Source organism: Saccopteryx bilineata, chromosome 4 (genome assembly GCF_036850765.1).
Source record: "Saccopteryx bilineata isolate mSacBil1 chromosome 4, mSacBil1_pri_phased_curated, whole genome shotgun sequence".
Lineage (NCBI taxonomy): Eukaryota > Metazoa > Chordata > Mammalia > Chiroptera > Emballonuridae > Saccopteryx > Saccopteryx bilineata.
Window position 1 is genome coordinate 118,114,084 of NC_089493.1, and position 20,283 is coordinate 118,134,366.

General features: G+C 38.8%; 1 long non-coding RNA gene and 1 other non-coding gene across 2 annotated transcripts in view; one reads left to right on the plus strand and one right to left on the minus strand.

Moving 5' to 3' along the window:
* LOC136335106 (uncharacterized) overlaps positions 1 to 20,283 on the plus strand; it is a 63,716-nt gene that overhangs the window by 18,772 nt on the left and 24,661 nt on the right. The window lies entirely within an intron of this gene.
* On the minus strand, positions 14,714 to 14,820 carry LOC136336986 (U6 spliceosomal RNA). Its single transcript, XR_010731715.1, has one exon. It is a non-coding gene; the product is annotated as a U6 spliceosomal RNA (small nuclear RNA).

Here is a 20,283-nt window from a genome sequence, read left to right on the forward strand (position 1 = left end):
CACTGAAAAATATTATGCCTCTTGTCTTGGATCGCTGAACTGGGAGAGATCTTATCAATTAGAGCCCCGTGGGTGCGCAGATTTCGTGGGTTAAGCTAATTTCAGTGATTGGATCCGCAGCTGTGCTCCAGAGAGTATTTCAGGCTGCCTGCGCGCCCCTCCCCCAACGCTTGATTGTTAGCTTGAATGGCTGGGTGAGGTGCCCTGCCCACGGAGAGAATCTCCTTACTAGGAAAGACAGGTTTGGCGCCCTTCCCGGACTGCGGCACAGGGGCGCGCGCGGCTTCTCAGCGCACGCCGGTAGCCGGGACTCCCGGAGGGCGGCACGGGGTGCGCGCGCAGCTTCTCAGTGCACGCCAGTAGCCGGGACTCTGGACGCGGCAGGGGTAGCTGCACGTGTGGGTTGACTCACCACAGGCGTATTCCCTCCTCGGAAACAGTCCTTTTCGCTTTCTGTGTGTGTGTGTGGAACTCCGGGATGCTCCGAGGATATATTTTTCTGTTTCTAGTTGATAAATTTGTTGAGATTTTGGGGAGATCTGTCGGACGCGCTGCTCACGGCGCCATTTCCGTGATGTCACTCTATCTATCATCTATCTATCATCTATCTATCTATCTATCATCTATCTATCTATCATCTATCTATATCAGCTATCACTTTATCTATCTAATGTATCATCTCAGATTAAAAAAGATGAAGGTCTTAGAAGACATCAAAATTTTGGCATCACTGAAGGCTAAGAGACTATTTTGTCCTATGCCTTGCAAACCTATTATTATGAAGGATCAAAAGAAGTATGACTCTTAGATGATTGCTACTATCTAGACTATTGAGGAGCCATTGTAAAGGGTATCTTTTGATCAGATGGGGGTTCTGTGGAATTTAAGTTTGCCAATATCTAACTGAACATATTAATTTGATTATCTCTTATGAGCAAAACCATCTTGGGTATTTAAAAAACAGTCAATAGTTATACAGCAGGTCACCTTGGTATCCCAAGGTTATGGGATTTATGTCACTTATTACTAATAAGCAGAAGTTCATAGCTCCTAAAGACAATGTTGTATTGAAAACACATGAGGTTTAGAATATCTTTAGCAGGTTGGCATGTTTTGAAATTGGCCTGTGAAATATAGACAGCCTTTAGACTTTCTATATTAGGACTTTCTTAGGTTATTTATAAATGGAATGAATTTATAATTTTATTTGTATATAGTCCTTACCTTAGGCATTGTATGAGGAAGTGGGGAAAGGATATTTGTGTGATAATTATAGAATAATATGTAAAGTAAGTGATCTCTTCCAAATTTATTCTTATAAGTTACTTATACTGGCATTTATATATTGTTCTGCTTCTTCATTCATATGTCTGTTTGGCTAGGCCTTAATATTTTATATGAGGATGAGGAGGACAATCTCTTGGAGCTTTCATTGAAACCACAATAACTGAGATCTTGCAGAGTCTCCTGGAATCCTATTAAGTGTCCAGAATTAGTCCCAGAAATCTGACTCTGGATTGAGCCTTCTCAAGTGAGTCTCATCAAATATATTTTCCTGAGTCCTCCTTGAGCCAAATCCTTCCCTGATTTAGAGTTCTTTGACTAGTATTTAACTTCACATTTGAGTTAGGATATGAAGGCTATTTGAGGACTCTCTAATATGAACAAAACAGTGCAGTGACACCCATAACTGGTGGTTAGCAGGTACTAAAATGTTAGCATTGTAAATATAGGACTATTTCTGATATTTCAGTTCTCACTTTTGCTCATACAAATTTAACAATAAAATAACACATATGTCTGTTAGAAAAAACAATGCATAATTCTAAACTATATATTTTGACAAAAAATATTGCATTAGAGTTTGGTAGCATGAATAAAATGCAGCTTATATATTAGGCATCTTGGTTATTCTGAAACCCAGTCATAATAAAATCTTTAAGATTGTTTGTTTCAAAAACAAATTTTAGTGAGAAGTATGCCTTAGCAAGGTTTTTAATTTTACCCTAACCATCAAATTAAAATGAGGAAAATCAGTAAGGGCTTAGAATTTGGAAAAAAAATAGTGTCAAATATAGATATAATAGGTCTTCCCTCCATCTGGTGGTAGCATTGGTGTAAATAAGAAATTGTTGAGCTGGATCATTTAATTGAAAAGCAGATGATGCTGTCTTTTCTACTGACTGGGGTCTATTTCATGTTCTCATTACCATAGGCACAAAATGAATTGAAAAAAGTAAATAGGTCAATGAAACTCAAGTGCAATTAAGGTCTCATGTGCAGGGCAATAACTTTAGCCCATGTCTTCTAAACTTTTAAAATTACCCCGGTGAACCAGCAGCAACTTTTAATGAGACAAAAGCAAGGAACACACAGATTCTGTAAGACGGAAAACCAGATAGCTATGGCAAAATTGTTGCTCTGCTACACATAGGTTTGCTCCATTTGCTCTTAATGAAGCATAGCCACTTTCTGTGTTCCTGCATTTAATTCCACTTTCTGTATGTGCTAGTTTTACCTTCCCAGGAATAAAGGGACACATACATTTCAAAGAGATGAATCAATAAAAGAGGAGAAACCTCTTTCTCATACAAGATTAAAAAAGAGACAAGAGAAGAGAAACAAGTAACAGGTATACTTGAAAGATCAGTAAATTAGAAATCAGAACTCTATTAATTTAACTTTAGTTCCATAATTTAGAAGCCATGTGACCTTGGGTAGATTATTCAACCTCTTTTTTTTATTTAAATAAATTTTTATTAATGTTAATGGGGTGACATTAATAAATCAGGGTACATATATTCAAAGAAAACATGTCCAGGTTATCTTGTCATTCAATTATGTTGCATACCCATCGCCCAGAGTCAGATTGTCCTCCGTCACCCTCTATCTAGTTTTCTTTGTGCCCCTCCCCTTCCCCCTAACCCTCTCCCTCCTTCCCTCCCACGTCCTCCCTCCCCTCACCCCTGGTAACCACCACACTCTTGTCCATGTCTCTTAGTCTCGTTTTTATGTTCCACCAGATTATTCAACTTCTTGTTCTCAATTATATTATCAATAAAATTAAAGAAGTATTTTAGTTCATCCGACTTAATTTTACACTATAGTAGCCAAGTGAATTTATTTATTTATTTATTTTCTTTCTTTCTTTTTTTTTTTTTAGACAGAGAGTGAGTCAGAGAGAGGGATAGACAGGGACAGACAGGAACGGAGAGAGATGAGAAGCATCAATCATTAGTTTTTCATTGCGCATTGCAACACCTTAGTTGTTCATTGATTGCTTTCTCACATATGTCTTGACCGCGGGCCTTCAGCAGACCTAGTAACCCCTTGCTGGAGCCAGTGACCTTGGATTCAAGTTGGTGGGCTTTTTTTGCTCAAGCCAGATGAGCCTGCTCTCAAGCTGGCAACCTCGGGGTTTCGATCCTGGGTCCTCTGCATCCCAGTCCGATGCTCTATCCACTGCGCCACCACCTGGTCAGGCAAGTGAATTTATTTTTTAATGACTAAATATGTTTTTTAAAACCCTCATTTAGAAAACTAGGACCCTTTTTATTAGAATTGTCATGCGGAATACACAGTTGCATTTATTTTTGGTGCATAGTGATAAACAGGCAACTTTGAATATTGGAGCATGAGAGTAAAAGTAGAAGAGCCTAAGATTTTGGAAACAATGGCATTATACTTCATTCAATGTTACCTGAACCATTTTCTCTCGTCCTTACTGCCTTTTTTTTTTTTTTTTTGCATTTTTCCGAAGCTGGAAACGGGAGGCAGTCAGACTCCCGCATGTGCCTGACCAGGATCCACCCAGCATGCCCACCAGGGGGTGATGCTCTGCCCCTCTGGGGCATTGCTCTGTTGCATCCAGAGCCATTCTAATGCCTGAGGCAGAGGCTACAGAGTTATCCTCAGCGCCCGGGCCATCTTTGCTCCAATGGAGCCTCGGCTGCGGGAGGGGAAGAGAGAGACAGAGAGGAAGGAGAAGGAGAGGGGTGGAGAAGCAGATGGGCGCTTCTCCTGTGTGCCCTGGCTGGGAATCGAACCCGGGACTCCTGAACGCCAGGCCGACGCTCTACCACTGAGCCAACTGGCCAGGGCCCTTACTGCTTTTTTTTTTTTTTTAATGTTAACTCCCTAATTTAAGCAATTGCAAATGTGAAACTGCATGGGTTTCATCAGTTTTTAATTTTATTTATTTGATTGTTATCTTTTAGCCTTCCTTTTCCTTACACCTTGGGAGAGTTCCTAAGACAAGTAATAGCTAGCAGTATTTGAGGAGTGTACTATAATTTTTTTAAAATTTGACTTTCATAAAAATATTCTGAGGTTGGTGTCATTATTATTATCATTATGTAAATTGTCTTGGATGTCACAGTTAGTGAGAGGCAGTCAGAACTCGGGTCCCGGACTGTCTGTTCACAGGGCTCATCTTCTCTGCCTGAAGAGGCAGGGTATCATAGGCAGGGTATTCAACAACAACAACAACAAAATCACATTTTATAACATGCTCACTGTGTCAGGCATAGTTCTAAGCACTTTAGATACACTAAGACTCACAACTCTTGTAAGAATTCCCTGATACCAGTCCTATCAGTATCTCCATGTGACAGAGGGAGAAACAGCCTTAAGAAAGTCAGATAAGTTTGCCAAGATCACACAGACAGAAAATGCCAGAGCTGGAGCTTGATTTCATGAGTGCAACTCCACAGTCCATGCTCTGTCTGTGACACTACCTCTCTCTCAAGCCACTACTCTTTCTTTTGGAGAACTCTGAAGATAAGTCTTGTTTTTAATTCTAGTTGTGTCCCTGGAACACTTCCTGAATTAGTTATTCATTCTGACTTCCTCAAAAAATAAAGACTGGGTTCTTTAAATACAAAAGAGGAAACAAATAATGGGAATAAAAGGTCTGAGGGTAGTAATATAGATAATAGTTGTATTGTAGCAAGAAGGTTGCAAGTAGGGCCAGCTTATCTGGTATGATGGTGTGACAAGAATAAAGAGAAGCTATCTCTACTTGTCTGCACGAAGCTGAGATGTTTTGACCTGTGTGTGTGTGTGTGTGTGTAAAATAATAGATGGGGAATTAGTAGAATGAATATTGATAAGCAAAAAATCCTGTGTGTGGACCTAGCTAATTTTGGAGACTGAGAGATGCTGTCTAGGGTATGATATCAATGGTGACTGTATGGCCCTTTTGCATGTTTCTTGGTGCAGGTGATTTCTGGTGTGTGGTGGCAGCCTGGGTTTGGGGCAATGCCCTTACTAACTTGAAGGCATGCTTTGAACCCGATTACTTTTGCACTAATGAGGTACTGGGGTCATGTCTAGTGATGCAGGACATGTAGAATAGTATGTTTTTCACACTCTGTGTCATTCAGTTCTCAAGAAGATGGCCCCACTAGAGTGGTGTTGTCAAGTTTGGCAAGTAAAATCAATAAAAGAAAGGGGTATGTGGAAGAGTTTGCATTTTATGTAATATAAAGTTTGCATAAAATGCAAACTCTTCGGTCTCCACGTTTTTGTACTGGGGCCAAGGGGTTGGTTATCCTTTGAGAGGATTGAATGGAATGGAGATACAGTCCTGTGTTGTTTAATGACCGGGATATGTTCTGAGAACTGTGTCATTTGGTGATTCTGTTGTGCTGACATTATAGGGTATACTTACACTAACCTAGATGGTATACTACTACACACCTAGGCTGTATGTGATAGCCTAGTGCTCCTAGGCTACAAACTACCCAGTATCTTACTGTACTGAATACTGTATTTGTTTATCTAAACATATGTAAACATAGGAGAGGTGCAGTAAAAATATGGTATACAAGATAAAAACAGAAGCAAGGTGCACCTGTATGGGGCACTTACCATGAATGGAGCCTGAAGAACTGGAAGCGGCTCTGGGTGAGTCAGTGAGTGAGTGATGAGGCGATGCAGAGGCTGAGTACATGTACACTACTTACTGTAGGCTTTGTAAACACTGTCCCACAGACCTTCTCCTGCTTCCTTCAGATGGGATCAGAAATAGAACACTGAAGCTCTCAATGCTGCTCCATGAACAGGGATGTGGGATTGGAATTATCGAGGAGAAACAAGCTAAGGTGTACTCACCATAGAACTGACTCTCAGGGGGAAATAAAAGGTGGCCTGAGGATCAGTAGGAATAAGAAATCAAGATGAAGAGATAAAGGAACACGGGATTGTTGGGGCAATGTGGTCTTGGTTTTTGCATGTGGGAGCGGCAGTCATTTTAAGGAATACTGTAGTATTTATAAAAATAAAAGGGTGTTTACTATGAAGAGGATGTAAAACTGAAGACTCAATATTTTGACTTCGGAAATTTGTTTTTGGTTCCATTGTTCCTATCTAGTGCAAAGGGCTCTCTTTGGCATTAAAATGATGGGAGAAATAAAACTTACCTATGCTTTGCATCATTACAACCAGAAAATATATCAAAGTGCAGGGACAGGCTGGATTTACATTACCACAGAAAGCTTTTGCTAAAGCAGCAATGACACCTGATGCTTGCTAAGGTAGCTTGTGTAGTGTTTTGGTCTGGAATCTTTGGTCCTCAACAAAGAATTTATAGCAGTGTAATCTGAAAACTATTAAACCAGATCTGGGAGGGCTTTAGCAACTCTGAATATGCAACACTGGTGCGGGGAAAGGATAGACTGATCTGTGCTGAAAGAGGTCATTGCTAACTAATTGGAATATAAGCTCTGTATTTAAAATTGAGGTGCAAGCAGTAAAAGGGACTCTATTGCCAAGCCCCACAGATATTTCTCCTGTCAGAGGAAATTAAAATTCTCTTGAATAACATAGCCTTCCATTTTTTACAAAAAAAAATCCAGTTCTGTTATAATCTCATGGCACCACCGTGATATATGTGCTCCATTGTTGCCCAAAGAGTCATTATGTGGCACATGACTGCATTTGTTTAATAAACATTTTCTTTATATTGAGCATTCTTCAAAGATATTTATTTTTGGATTTACTTTATGGTCCTTTGTCCTACTGAAAAAGTGCTTCTTAAGGTTTCCACAAAGTATTGCTCCCTTCCCAAAGAGAAGTGAGGGAGACAAGAACCTCAAAATACCTTGATTGGCCACTTTAGTTTGGCTGGAAGGGGGTATGTCATTAAATCAAATATAGTAAACTTAGTGGGGGAGAGTTGTGTGTGATATAGCACCAGGAGTAGTGTTTTGTGATGTGATGGGTGTATTTGACATTGGAAAAAAAATGTACTTTTACTGGGAGAAAAGAAAAAGGAAAATCTTTCCACAGTAGAAAACAAAGTAGAGCCCATGCCATGGTCACCTGGGTGTGGGGCTTGTGGACGCTGCAGACTCGGAAGGAACACATGCAGACAGAAACAGTTATCAGAGAAGTCTAAGATGTAACTTGTTAAGAATGTGCTAATGACCATAGGCTTTAGATTGTATCCCTGAATTTCAAAGAACTTCCAGATGGCACTTATTGGGACAGCAGGCAGTAGAGAAGCCCTTCATATTTCCATGTCTGAGTTTTGATTGATTTATTCCTACACTCCACTCATTTCTATGGTGCTTTATGTCCTTCAAGACTTTTAGGTTTTGAGTTAAAGATTTTGAATAGGCCATAAGAGGATGTGGGCTTCCGGCCAGAGTAAAAGTCGTAGGTATAACTGTTCCTGGCTGGAAGATAGAGAATAAGAGCTTCCAAGTGGGTAACATTTTTAGGGGCACTATTTGGCTTAGCAGAAGACTGTGCTCTATGCCTTAGTGTAGCTCAACGATTTTCAACCAGTGCACCACAAGAATTTTTAAAATATGCATTACCTGACTATTTAGTCAAAGGCACTGACCTTTTTTCCTTAGAAAAAAATGATAACAGTCAACACAACAATAGCCACATGGTGAGAATGAATCAAAATGATATTTATTTATTTTTTTGTCAGATTGGCAAAAATATATTTTGTGTGTGCTATGAGATGAAAAAAGTTGAAAATTGCTGGTATGGTTGTCCTGCTTTTCTAGCTATGGCACGCAGACATGGCGGGCCTTCAGGATGGACTCCAGGTGGCAGCGATGCAGCTGCTTTCTAAACAGGCCTTTCCAAGTCTCCAGCTCCTTTTCTAGGTTTCCATAGTAGCACTGACACTGAAGCAGCCCTCACTGCCTACCTGCTAGTGTTACGTTATACAAATATTAACTTAACCAATGAACACGTGAAGCCACTGTACTTTATATCTCCATCTTTAGAAATTAGAAAACTGAGGCACAGAAAAAGCTTAAGAAAATTGCCCAAGTTGAGTGGATTTGAACACAGATTTTCTGGCTCTAGAATTGGTGTCCTTAATTAATATACTTTCCTGCTTCTTGTGGGACAATATTAGGGCTATGGCAAACCCAGAAATACAGTGAAAACCTGACACAAATTTCCTTAATCCATCAAGCTGGGCATTATGCTTGTATTTTATTGGAGCAGGTGATATTTTCATAGCTTTCTGTTCGATGCTTCAGTTACCTGGTAGCTTTCCTTTATGGCTCCTTCAAACTCAAGATGTTTTTCTACTTCCAAGGGGACCTCTGACTGATAGATACCTCCAAGTAGAAAAACAAGATACCTGCTGGACTGTGAACAACATTATAGATAAGGCATTGGTCCAGTATGCCTAACTTTCCATCCAATTTGAGACTTTCTATACATCTCCAAGCAGTGAACATCACCCACAGGTGATTCCTATTGAGGTGTGGCCATGTTTTCAATTCAATTGGCAGTGATATACTTACAACACTTATTGACAGTGGGAAATAGTCTGGTGTGGAGCACTCTACTGGACAGCAAATAGGGGAAAATATCAGGTGGCTGTTTTCTTGTCTCATGTATTGGTCTTCAATCTCAATTACTGTTTTCTTGCTAGAGAGCCTTGGCTTGAAATGTTCCTGTCTCCCTCTGTGACTGTATTCTGTTGTGTGCCTAACCTGTGCAAAACTCCACATTCTACGTTTCAGTCCTCTCTGGATTGGGTGTTTTCACATGGGCTGGTGTTTTCAGATATAGAAGTAGAGTTCCATCATTTTTTTAAAGCAAATAACATGCATGTGCAAGAGAGAGGCAGGAGGGAGAGGGATGAGAAGCATCAACTTGTAGTTGTGGCACTTTAGTTGTTCATTGATTGCTTTTCATATGTGCCTTGACTGCAGAGCTATAGCAGAGCAGAATGACTTCTTGCTTAAGCCAGTGACCTTGGGCTCATGTCAGTGATCTTGGGCTTCAAGTCAGTGACCTTTGGGCTCAATTTGGTGACCTGGGGTTTTGAACCTGGGACCTCAGCATCCTAAGTTGATGCACTATTCACTGGGCCACCATCAGTCAGGCCAGAGTTTCATCTTATGAGAGGGCCTGTACACTTGATCTGATGCCTCTGTTCTTGCCAGTGTTGCATAGCTCTGTGCTTTTTAAGACTGAGGTCCTCTGATGTGTGAAATGGATGCATCGAGTCCTTTTTTTTCTTCATTTTGGGGCTGTAGTTACTCTGCAGAGAAGAAAAAGATCATGATGTTATCCCTTTGCCAGATGCATCAACTAGTAGGGTAACTAACCAAGATTTCTCCTTACTTTCTTAAACCTGGTCTTCTACAGTAGTCTCTATCCCAGTGAATGGTGCCAGCATCCAGTCATCTGGACATCTTGGTTTTCACTTATCTCCAGAACTGTAGAAACTAAGTCTTACAGTGGCTGCCTGTTCATTATCTCCAACCTGACCCCTCTTCTCAATTCTCATTGCCCTGTTTAGTTTGGGTGTGCCTTACTTCTCATCCAAGTTAACACAGTACTAGCTGCTATTCTGAATCCTATTGCTACCATTCTATTTTTATTTTTTATTTCAAACATAATAAGTGATGTCAATATTCTATGTAAAATTCTGAATGTTCACATAATATTGAAGATAAAGTTAAATTATTATGGCATAGTTCACCATAGCCTTTGGCATCTCCCTGCCTGTCCTGTCCTTTTGTGTTCTCATGTCAACAATTTGTCAGCTGTCCCAACACTTGCGGTCTCCAGCACTTGCTCATTTTGCAGTTTTACATGTGCTTCCCTTGTCTCTGGAATAAACTCGGCTGCATTTATTTATTTATTTGTTTGTCTGTTTATTTATTTATTTTTGAGAGAGAGAGACAGGAACATGAAGCTGCTCCTGTATGTGCCCTAACCGGGGAATCGAACTGGCCACCTCTGTGCTCCAGAGCTATCTGGTCAGAGCTTGATTTTTATTGATTTTTAGAGAATCAGAAGGAAGAAAGGGAAGAGAGAAAATAGGGAAAGGAAGCATTTGTTGTTCTACTCAGTCATTCAGTTTTTTGGTTGCTTCCTACCTGTGCCCTGACTGGGGATTGTACTCGCAACCTTATTGTTTCAGGATGACACTCTTATCCGACTGAGCTAACTGGCCAGGGCACACTACCTTCTTTATATGTCTCACTCCTGATCATTTTTGCAGATTCTACCTGGGTGTCATCATTTCTGGGAAACTTGCCTTTATCTTCTGGTCTGATTTTTTCCCTTCGAATGTTTTGTTTACAAAGGGCAATCACAGACCAATATATCAGCCATTATGGCATGATAATATAATTGTGTGTGGTTTTTGTTTTTTACTTTGCTGGTGCTTTACTTGGTGTCTTCTTCACCATACTGTGAGCAATTTGAGGGAAAGATGGTAAATCATCAGTTTTTTAATTTCCAGTGCTCAACAAAGTACCTGCTATATAGCAGATATCTATACATCTCTGTGCAGTGGATAAGTAGAGAACACAGATCTGTGTCCTGTCCACATGGTTCACAGCTGGTACAGAGACTGGTGTTCAGGTTGTGTTCAATTTACCAGAGAGATTTGGAACTAAGCCAATCACTGTTGCATCAAATTAAAACTGATTGAAGGTGTTTGGTCTCAGAAAGATGGGTGATATAGTTTGCCCGAGGTTGCAGCTGTGTTGGTAGAAGTCAAGGATTTTATGTTTAAGCATTACGAGATGAGTCAGAAAACATTTTGACCTTCTTCATCTGAGAAAATTTATCCTGGACATGGGTCTAAGACTCTCCTAGATTTGATTACCAAGGGTACCTTTGTTCCCATCTCACTTATTTTGGGATTGAGAAGCAGTAAATTTGGGGCTGTGATGGAAACAATGTCCAGGATTATTGTTAAGATGAAGATTTTCCCATATCTGTTTGAGGAGGCTGGAGTGATAGTCGGAGTGAAGAGGGAGGCCTATTTTGGACTACATAGAAGCTGAGTTGCCAAAACTCCCAGTCTCTTTTATTTGTCAACTGGGTCCAAAACTTTGATATAGACTTTGTATTAATTAGCATACAGAGTAAGTCGTTAGAAGAAAGAGACTTCAAAATATGGGCTCTCATGTAACAGTTCAGAAACATGTGGCCAATCCTGGGTGGGTATGGTCTCTGCTCCCTGAGGTCATCAATGGGCCTTAGTTCCTTTTGTCTTACTCTCTTTTATTGCTTAGATGAGAAGTTGACACACTCTATTATATTTCAGAATCACCTGGAGGATATGCTGGGCTCTATTGCCAAGTTTCTGATTCAGGTCTGGGTGCATCCTGAGAATTTGCATTTCTAACAATTTTTCAGGAGAGGCTGATGCTGCTGGTCTTGCAACCACACTTTGAGAGCCACTGTCCTAGGCTGTGGGCCTTGTCCACTTGGTCGAAGCTAGCTTGCCTGCTCTGTGCCTGTGTTCCTACCCTGGAGGAAGAGGCAAAGAAAAAGCGTGAGGAGTAGATCACTCCCACCTGTCTGAAGGACAGGTGCCAGATGTTGCTCACATTTAATTGGCAAGATCTTTGTAAAACAATTGCCTGCAAGGGAGGCTGGGTAGGTTCTAGCTGACAGATCATGTTCCCAGACAAAACATGGGCACTCCATTGCCAAAGGGAAGAAGGGGGCTGGTGGTGTTTGCTCAGCCCTCCCCGTATTTGGGCATTCTTACGTCTGCTTCTTCTCTGGGACATGGAAGCAGGATCCTCTCTGCAGGTTCAGAGCAGTTCTCCCAGGACACAAGAAAAGCCCTGAGCTACAGCCAGCTTCCTGGGAGTACTCAGACCCTTGACCTTGACTTGTGTACCACGGAAGTAGTGGTTCAGAACATTGATTTTTTTTCTAACCCCTTCTGCACTCCTCCTTTTTCTTTCGCTGTGTCAGAACTCCACATCAGGAGGCAACTGTGTTCACATCCTGCTAATAGTGGTTGATTACTCGAGTAGAAATGAAATTCTTCCTATCTTTCTTTTGAGTAGATGAACTCTTAAACCTATTTCTCCAACTTGAAGCGTGACCTGCAAAAACAAAACTGTTTTCACCTGCCAGGCTGCCTAGCAAAGAGAGTGAAAGAAGTGCATTGTAACTAATAAAAGGATTTCTGATATGTAGAAACAGTGGTCCCTAATGTGGGTTTTACTGATCTCTGCGTAAAAGCTAATATATTTTTCTTTCATTAAAATTCTCAGCAGGGCCCTGGCCGGTTGGCTCAGCGGTAGAGCGTCGGCCTGGCGTGCGGGGGACCTGGGTTTGATTTCCGGCCAGGGCACATAGGATAAGCACCCATTTGCTTTTCCACCCCACCCCTCCTTCCTCTCTGTCTCTCTCTTCCCCTCCCGCAGCCAAGGCTCCATTGGAGCAAAGATGGCCCAGGCTCTGGGGATGGCTCCTTGGCCTCTGCCCCAGGCGCTAGAGTGGCTCTGGTCATGGCAGAGCTACGCCCCGGAGGGGCAGAGCATTGCCCCCTGGTGGGCAGAGCTTCACCCTTGGTGGGTGTGCCGGGTGGATCCTGGTCGGGTGCATGCGGGAGTCTGTCTGACTGTCTCTCCCCGTTTCCAGCTTCAGAAAAATACAAAAAAAAAAAAAATTCTCAGCAGTAGAATTTACATTTTGTCAACAAAAAGCCAGTGAACTTGAAAGTTTTGCTATCTATTGGTATTATTAAAATACCCCCCACACACACACACACACACTTAGTCTGTTTTTCTACTTCCTGCCTATGTCTTCATAAGCCATAAAAACCTAGTCTAACATCAGCCCGGTTGAACTCTTCCTGTGGCTGAAATATGATTTGAAGTTGAATAGCATTTTCCTATAGAGGACAGAGGCTGAGCTCAGCTTCTGAAGTCCCAGTGCCTGCCTTCAAATTCTGGCACTTACTGTGTGTACTTGAATGTTTTATTTGAATTCTCTCTCAGTTTTTGTAAAATGGGGATACAATTATTCCATACCTCATAGGGTGTTTGTGTTAAAGAAAAATTATTCTGATACTTGTTAAAATGGCAAGAAAGACTTTATTCAAAATGATTGCATTAGGGGTCATGTCTTTCACAATAGGGGAGAGAGATTGGATTTAGGTCTGAACACACAAAGGCAACTGGAGATTTATAGCCAGAGTAGAGGGAGGGGGTTAGTGGATGAAAAACTACTCACAGAAGACATCAAAGGTAGGGGGATTCTTGTAGGATTCCTACTAAAGGCAATCCAAGTACTTAGACATCGATGATGAGGGATGAGGAATTTGATCAAAGGAGGAGGAGCTATCAAAGGAGGGGAATTCTTGCTATACTGATTAGTAGGATTCTTTAAAATAAACAAGGGCCAATGCCAAGGCACAGTCCAGAAGAGGGCTCAGAGGAGCCTGACTAAAATTCACTCAAGGAGAGAGTCTGTCAGTTGTGAGGCTTGAACTAAATAATTCATGTAGCAACATTGGGTCAGTCCCTAGCATGTAGTAAAGGATGATACAGTGTGAGTTAAAATTATTAAAATTAGCAACAATTACTTCTCCCTGTCATTTTATCAGTGCATATATAAATTGGAGAAATTTTTCTATCAAAATCCAGAGTAAATGCCATTCAGGTGTCTTTTTCAATTTACCAGGAAAAATGTTTTCTTTAAGGTTTTTTGTCCATTCTGGCTCCCCTGATAGGATGGTGTAGTGGAAGGTGGGCACAATGACCACTTGGCATTTTAAAGCTCTATCTGAAAAGTGGGGTGTGAACTGGGCTTTCACCTGCTGAGGGAAAATAGCAAAAACCATGTTTGAAAGAGAGTGCTAAAGTCCAGCCAGATACATTGCCAATGCTGTCACAATTGTAGGATGAAACTGAGGTGAAGTAATAGGAATTCATGTATGGAATTGAATTGGGATTTAGAGCACCATCAGACCAGAGAAAGTACAGGGCCAATCTAAACAAATACCTAATTTTCAGAAGCAGCAGAGCCTAGGATATGGTTTTAATGTATTCAGATAGAGCAAATGCATTGTAAACTAGACCTATTGAAACAGCATGTAAAAGGACCTATCAAACAGCATGATAGATACCTATCAATTACCTAGGAGCTGAAATCAAATAAGCTTTGGGTCTGAGATGCTGAGACTCAATGGACATGATGCTGGCCTTGTATAATTAGTTGGGAGTGTTCTTTCTTGTTAACTTTTTTGGGAAGAGTTTGAGAAAGATTAATATTAATTCTTCTTTAAATGTTTGGTAGAATTCACTATTGGAACTGTCTGGCCTCTGGTTTTTCTTTGTGAAGTTTTTACTTTTATTGAACATATTTAGCATATGACATTGTGTAAATTTAAAGTTTGCAGTGTATTATTTAGATACATTTATATGTTGTAATATGATTGCTGTTGTAGTAATATTTTTCAATTTACATAAAAATGCAGAACACCATGAATTTGCATGTCATCTTTGTGCAAGGGACTTGATAATCTTCTCTGTACTGTTACAATTTTAGTATATGTGCTGCCGCAGTGAGCACAGGGAGGTTTTTCATTGCTGATTCAATAGCCTTACATGTTTTTGTCTGTTTAGATTTTCTATTTCTTCATATATCACGCTTGATAGGTTGTTCATTTCTGGGAATTTATCCATTTCCTCTAGATTATCCAATTTGTTGGCCTATAATTTTTCATAGTAATCTCTTATAATTCTTAGTATTTTTGTGTATTGGTTGTAATATCTCGTCTTTGATTTCTGATTTTCTTTGGGTCTTCTGTTTTATTTTTAGTCTAGCTAAAGGTTTGTCAATTTTTTAATCTTTTAAAGAAAGCCACTTTTCAGTTTGTTGATCTTTACTGTTGTTTTTCTCGACTGTTTCCTTTATTTCTGTTCTAATCTTTATTTCCCTCCTTCTGCTAACTTTGGGCTTAGTTTGCTCTTATACTAGTTCCTTAAGGTATCAAGTTAGGTTACTAATTTGAGATCTTTTTTTATTAATATAGGTGTTGATTACTAAAGTTTCCCTCTTAGAAGTGCTTTTTCTGCATCCTATGCTTTGATATGTTGTGTTTCCAATTTTGTTTGTTTCAAGATTTTAAAAAGTTTTATTTGATTTCTTCTTTGATCCATTGGTTGCTTAGGAATATGTTCTTTAAATCTGCATATGCTTAAATCTTCTATGTCTCTTTCTGTTATTGTTTCTAGTTTCATTCTATTATAATCAGAAAAGATAATTGATAAGACTTCAATTTTTTAAATATTTTCTAAAACTTGTTTTGTGACCTATCATCTGATCTATCCTGGAGATGTTCCGTGGGCACCTGAGAAGAATATGTATTCTGTTGCTACTGTTTGGAATGTTCTGTATGTGTCTGTTAGGTAAATCTGGTTTTGAGTGTAGTTCAAGTCCAGTTATTCCTTAGCTGGATAATTTATATGATGTTGAAAGTGAGGTATTGAAGTCACTACTATTATTTTATGTATTGTTATCTATTTCTATCAGATTTGTTAGTATTTGTTTACTATATTTTGATATTCAACTGTCGGGTGCAAATATATTTAGGATTGTTATATCCTCTTGAAGAATTGACTCCTTTATTACTACATAATGACTTTGTCTCTTTATATAGATTTGGACTGAAAGTCTATTTTGTCTGATGTATTATAATAACCCCCACTTTCTTCTGGTTTTTATTGGCATGAGATACCTTTTTCATCCTTCACTTTGAGCTTATGGATGTTTGTCAAGCTGAGTGGGTCACTTTCTAGACAGCATATAGTTTTTTGTTTTAAATCCATTCAATAGGTACTTTGTGCTTTTCAATTTAAGAATTTAATTCAGCCTGACCAGGCGGTTGCACAGTGGATAGAGCGTCAGACTGGGATGTGCAGGACCCAGGTTTGAGACCCCAAGGTTGCCAGCTTGAGCATGGGCTCATCTGGTTTGAGCAAAGCTCACCAGCTTGGACCCAAGGTCACTGGCTTGAGCAAGGGATTACTCGATCTGCTGAAGGCCCACAGTCAAGGCATGTATGAGAAAGCAATCAATGAACAACTAAGATGTTGCAACAAAAAACTAATGATTGATGCTTCTCATCTCTCTCCTTTCCTGTCTCTCCATCTTTCTGACTCTCTCTCTCTGTTAAAAAATAATAATAATAATAATTTATTTATATTAAAGTAATTATTGGTAAGTAAGGAGTTAATAATATCATTTTATTGTTTCTTTACCATCTTGTAGTTTTCTTGTTCCTTTTACCCTCTCTTTCTGTCTTCCTTTGTGAGTTGACAATCTGTAGTAATAAGCTTTGACTTCCTCTCTTTATCTTTGTTTATTGACTATATATTTTTGCTTTGTGGTTACCATGAAGCTTACATAAAACATCATACATGTAACAGTTCATTTTAAGGTGATACCAACTTAAGTTAGAATGTATACAACTCTACCCTTCATCCCCATTTATGTGTTGATTTCACAATTTACATCTTTTTTATATTGTATTTTTAAAAAGTTATTGTAGCTATTGTTATTTAAAAAAATTTGTTATTTAAACTTTATACTAGCAATAAATGATTAACACATCACTATATTACACCATTTGGCCATTCTCAATTCAACTATATACTTACTTTACCACTGTGTTGTACATTTTTATATGTGTTCATGTTACTAATTAGCACCCATTTCAGCTTGAAGAACTTTTTCCAGCATTTTTTATAAGGCAGGTCTAGTGGTAATTAACTCTTTCAGCTTTTGTTTCTCTGGGTAAGTCTTTATCTCTCCTTTATTTCTGAAGGATGGCTTTGTTATGTAAGTTATTAGCTGGCAGGTTTTTATCTTCTTTCAGCACTGTCAATATATCTTCCTGGCCTTCAAGGTGTCTGCTGAGAAATCCACATTGAGCCTTTTTTCCCCTCTTGCTGCTTTAAAAATTTTGTCTTTAATTTTAGAATTTCGTTACAATATGTCTCAGAGAGGCTTTCTTTAAATTGACTTTGGTGATTTATGAACTTTGCAAACTTGGATGTCCAGATATCTCTCCCGATTTCAGAAGTTCTCAGCCATTAATTTTTAAAATAAGTTTCCTGCCCCTTATATTCCTCTCTTCTCCTTCTGGGACTCCAGTAAGTCATGTATTGTTTCTGTTAATGGTATCACATAATTCAGCTGGGTTTTCTTTATTCTTTTTAAAGTCTTTTTGATTTGTTTCTCTTTGTTTAGATAATTTCAAATATCCTTTAATTTACTTCATAGATTCTTTCTTCTGCTTAGATGAAGTCTGACATTGATGCTCTGTACTGTATTTTTATTTCATTTATTATATTCTTCAGTTCTTGTATTTCTGTTTGGTTATTTTTTAAATGATTTTTATTTCTCTGTTAAATTTCTAATTTTGTTGATGTAATATTTTCTGACTTTAGTTGAATTTTTTTTTTTTTTTTAGCTCTCTATTTTGAATTCTTTATCTGACAGTTCAGATCTCCATTTATCTGGGGCTGGTTATTGGAACATTATGATATTCCTTTGGTGGTATCATGTTTCTTTAGTTTTTCATGTTCCTTGAAGGCTTAAATTGCTGTTTTTGCATTTGAAGAAACAGTCACCTTGTCTAGTCTTTACTGACATCTTCAGTGCGTCCAATCTCATATTCTTTTTTTCCCCTCTAGCTTCTTCTCCTGAGTCTTAGACTTCTACAAAGGCACTTTCACCCATGGGTGATTGTAAAAATCAGTATTCTTTATGGGTAAGATGATCAAAAACTCCTATTTTGCCATTTTAATGATGTTTTCTGAGTTACTTTGTTTTGCTTTCCCATTTATTGTGGGTCCAGCTTTTGTTATGAGAAATCTGGGAAATATGCCTTACAGAAATGCCAGTATTTCTTCAATTACAAGCATTTCTTAACTATCAGAGAGTAAATTTTAACAATAAGTATTATCTTATTCCATTAGTAACAACTGCCCATTTTTTAGCTTTTATATCTGTTTTGATATTTCCCTACCTGTATCTCAGCTTTGAGTGCTGCCTTCAGATGACATGGGTCTTTCTATTGCTGCTGCCCTCAGCTTTCTGTACTCACTATTGTCGTCTAAGGGGGGTACCTGTGTCCCTGCCTGTCTTACTTAGATTTTCTGGCTTTTAATAGGAAAGTACTTACAGTTTCCATTCTTCATCCAAGTAGAATTATGTTTATAATTTTTTTGAGGTGTAATATGTAAGCAAACACTGATCTCTGAATTTTCACTAACTTAGTATATCCATTCAGCTGACACTTAGCTCAAGAGATAAACTACAAGCTCCCCTGAAAGCTTTTTTCATATTAGTCACTAATTATCCCAATCACTGTTGCCTATATCAAAGGTAACCACATCTTAACCTCTAACAGCACATTTTAGTTTTGTTGTGTTTTTGTACCTGATATAAATGAAATTATACAGTATACATTATTTTGGCTTGCTTGTTTTATTTATTATGTTTGAATTCATCTACATTATTGAAATGTGACGTGTCCTTTCTCATTGTCCGTGTACTCCTTTGTGTGATATTTTATTCTTTCAAGTGTCATAAGAACATTTGGCATTTTCATATTGCTACTATTTTGAATAATGCTGCTAGTTAAAAAACAGATTTTAAAACTTTTGCTATTAAGATTTGAAATAATATTAGGCCCTGGTCAGTTGGCTCAGTGGTAGAGCGTCGGCCTGGCGTGCAGGAGTCCTGGGTTCGATTTCCGGCCAGGGCACACAGGAGAGGTGCCCATCTGCTTCTCCATCCTCCCTCTCTCCTCCTCTCTGTCTCTCTCTTCCCCTCCCGCAGCCAAGGCTCCATTGGAGCAAAGATGGCCCAGGCACTGGGGATGGCTCCATGGCCTCTGCCTCAGGCGCTAGAATGGCTCTGGTTGCAACAGAGCAATGCCCCAGATGGGCAGAGCAACGCCCCCTGGTGGGCATGCCGGGTGGATCCCGGTTGGGCACATACGGGAGTCTGTCTGACTGCCTCCCCGTTTCCAACTTCAGAAAAATACAAAAAAAAAAAAAAAGATTTGAAATAATATTTGGAAAGTAAGTTACTATTATAGGTTGGTCTGATTGGTAACCTCAAGAAACGAGAAACATTACTCACTGTGTCTACCTGTAACATATAATCATCCTACTGTGAATAATTTAATACTAAGGAAAACAGTGTTTTAAATACATACCCTCTCTACAAGATTTCCTTTTGATTTCTTCCTATTCACTATTACTACAAGTATTTAGAGTGTTTATCAAGAGATGATTCCTGACAGGAAATCAGTAATTTGTTATAAGATTTTATTAAGAACAGGGAGTGCACATTGGTTCCAGAATGAATCAGAGCTTTAACTGGTTACACAAATGTCTTTTGACATATTTCATTTTAGGTAACATAACAGAAAAGGGGGAATAAGGAGGATATTTGAACAGTCAAATCCATTTTCTAAAAACTATAGAAATATGCTATTCAATTAATCTTCATTCCAAACTCTTCCTGTGGGCTGTGCCAAGGGCACTACAATAAATCACATATAAAAGTTGCATACATTCTGCTTTTCATGAAGAGAAGTCTACATTATTTATCTATGTTTACAGTCATGCATGTCTGCACGCAAAAGACTGGTTATCAATGATTAATAGACAACATGCTTGAACAATGCTCTCTTACTTAAGCTAATGAACTAAATAGTTTATTTTATGCTCCATTTCCACAAATAAATGGCTGTAATACATAATGTGATAATTCCAAATATCTTTACATTGTATTTTCTTGCCTATAATGAACCCAATCATTTTGGAAAATCAAACTTAGTCATTGCATTGTGATTCTTTTTGTTTGTTTTTGGATAGATTATGAAATATTGCTTACTTCAAAATGTTTACACTAAAAAGAAAAGAGTTGCTAAAATAAAATAACAACTTAAATGGACACAATGACAAGCTTTAAAAAAACCCATAATAAGCTTTGCTTTTATTTTTATTTCAATTA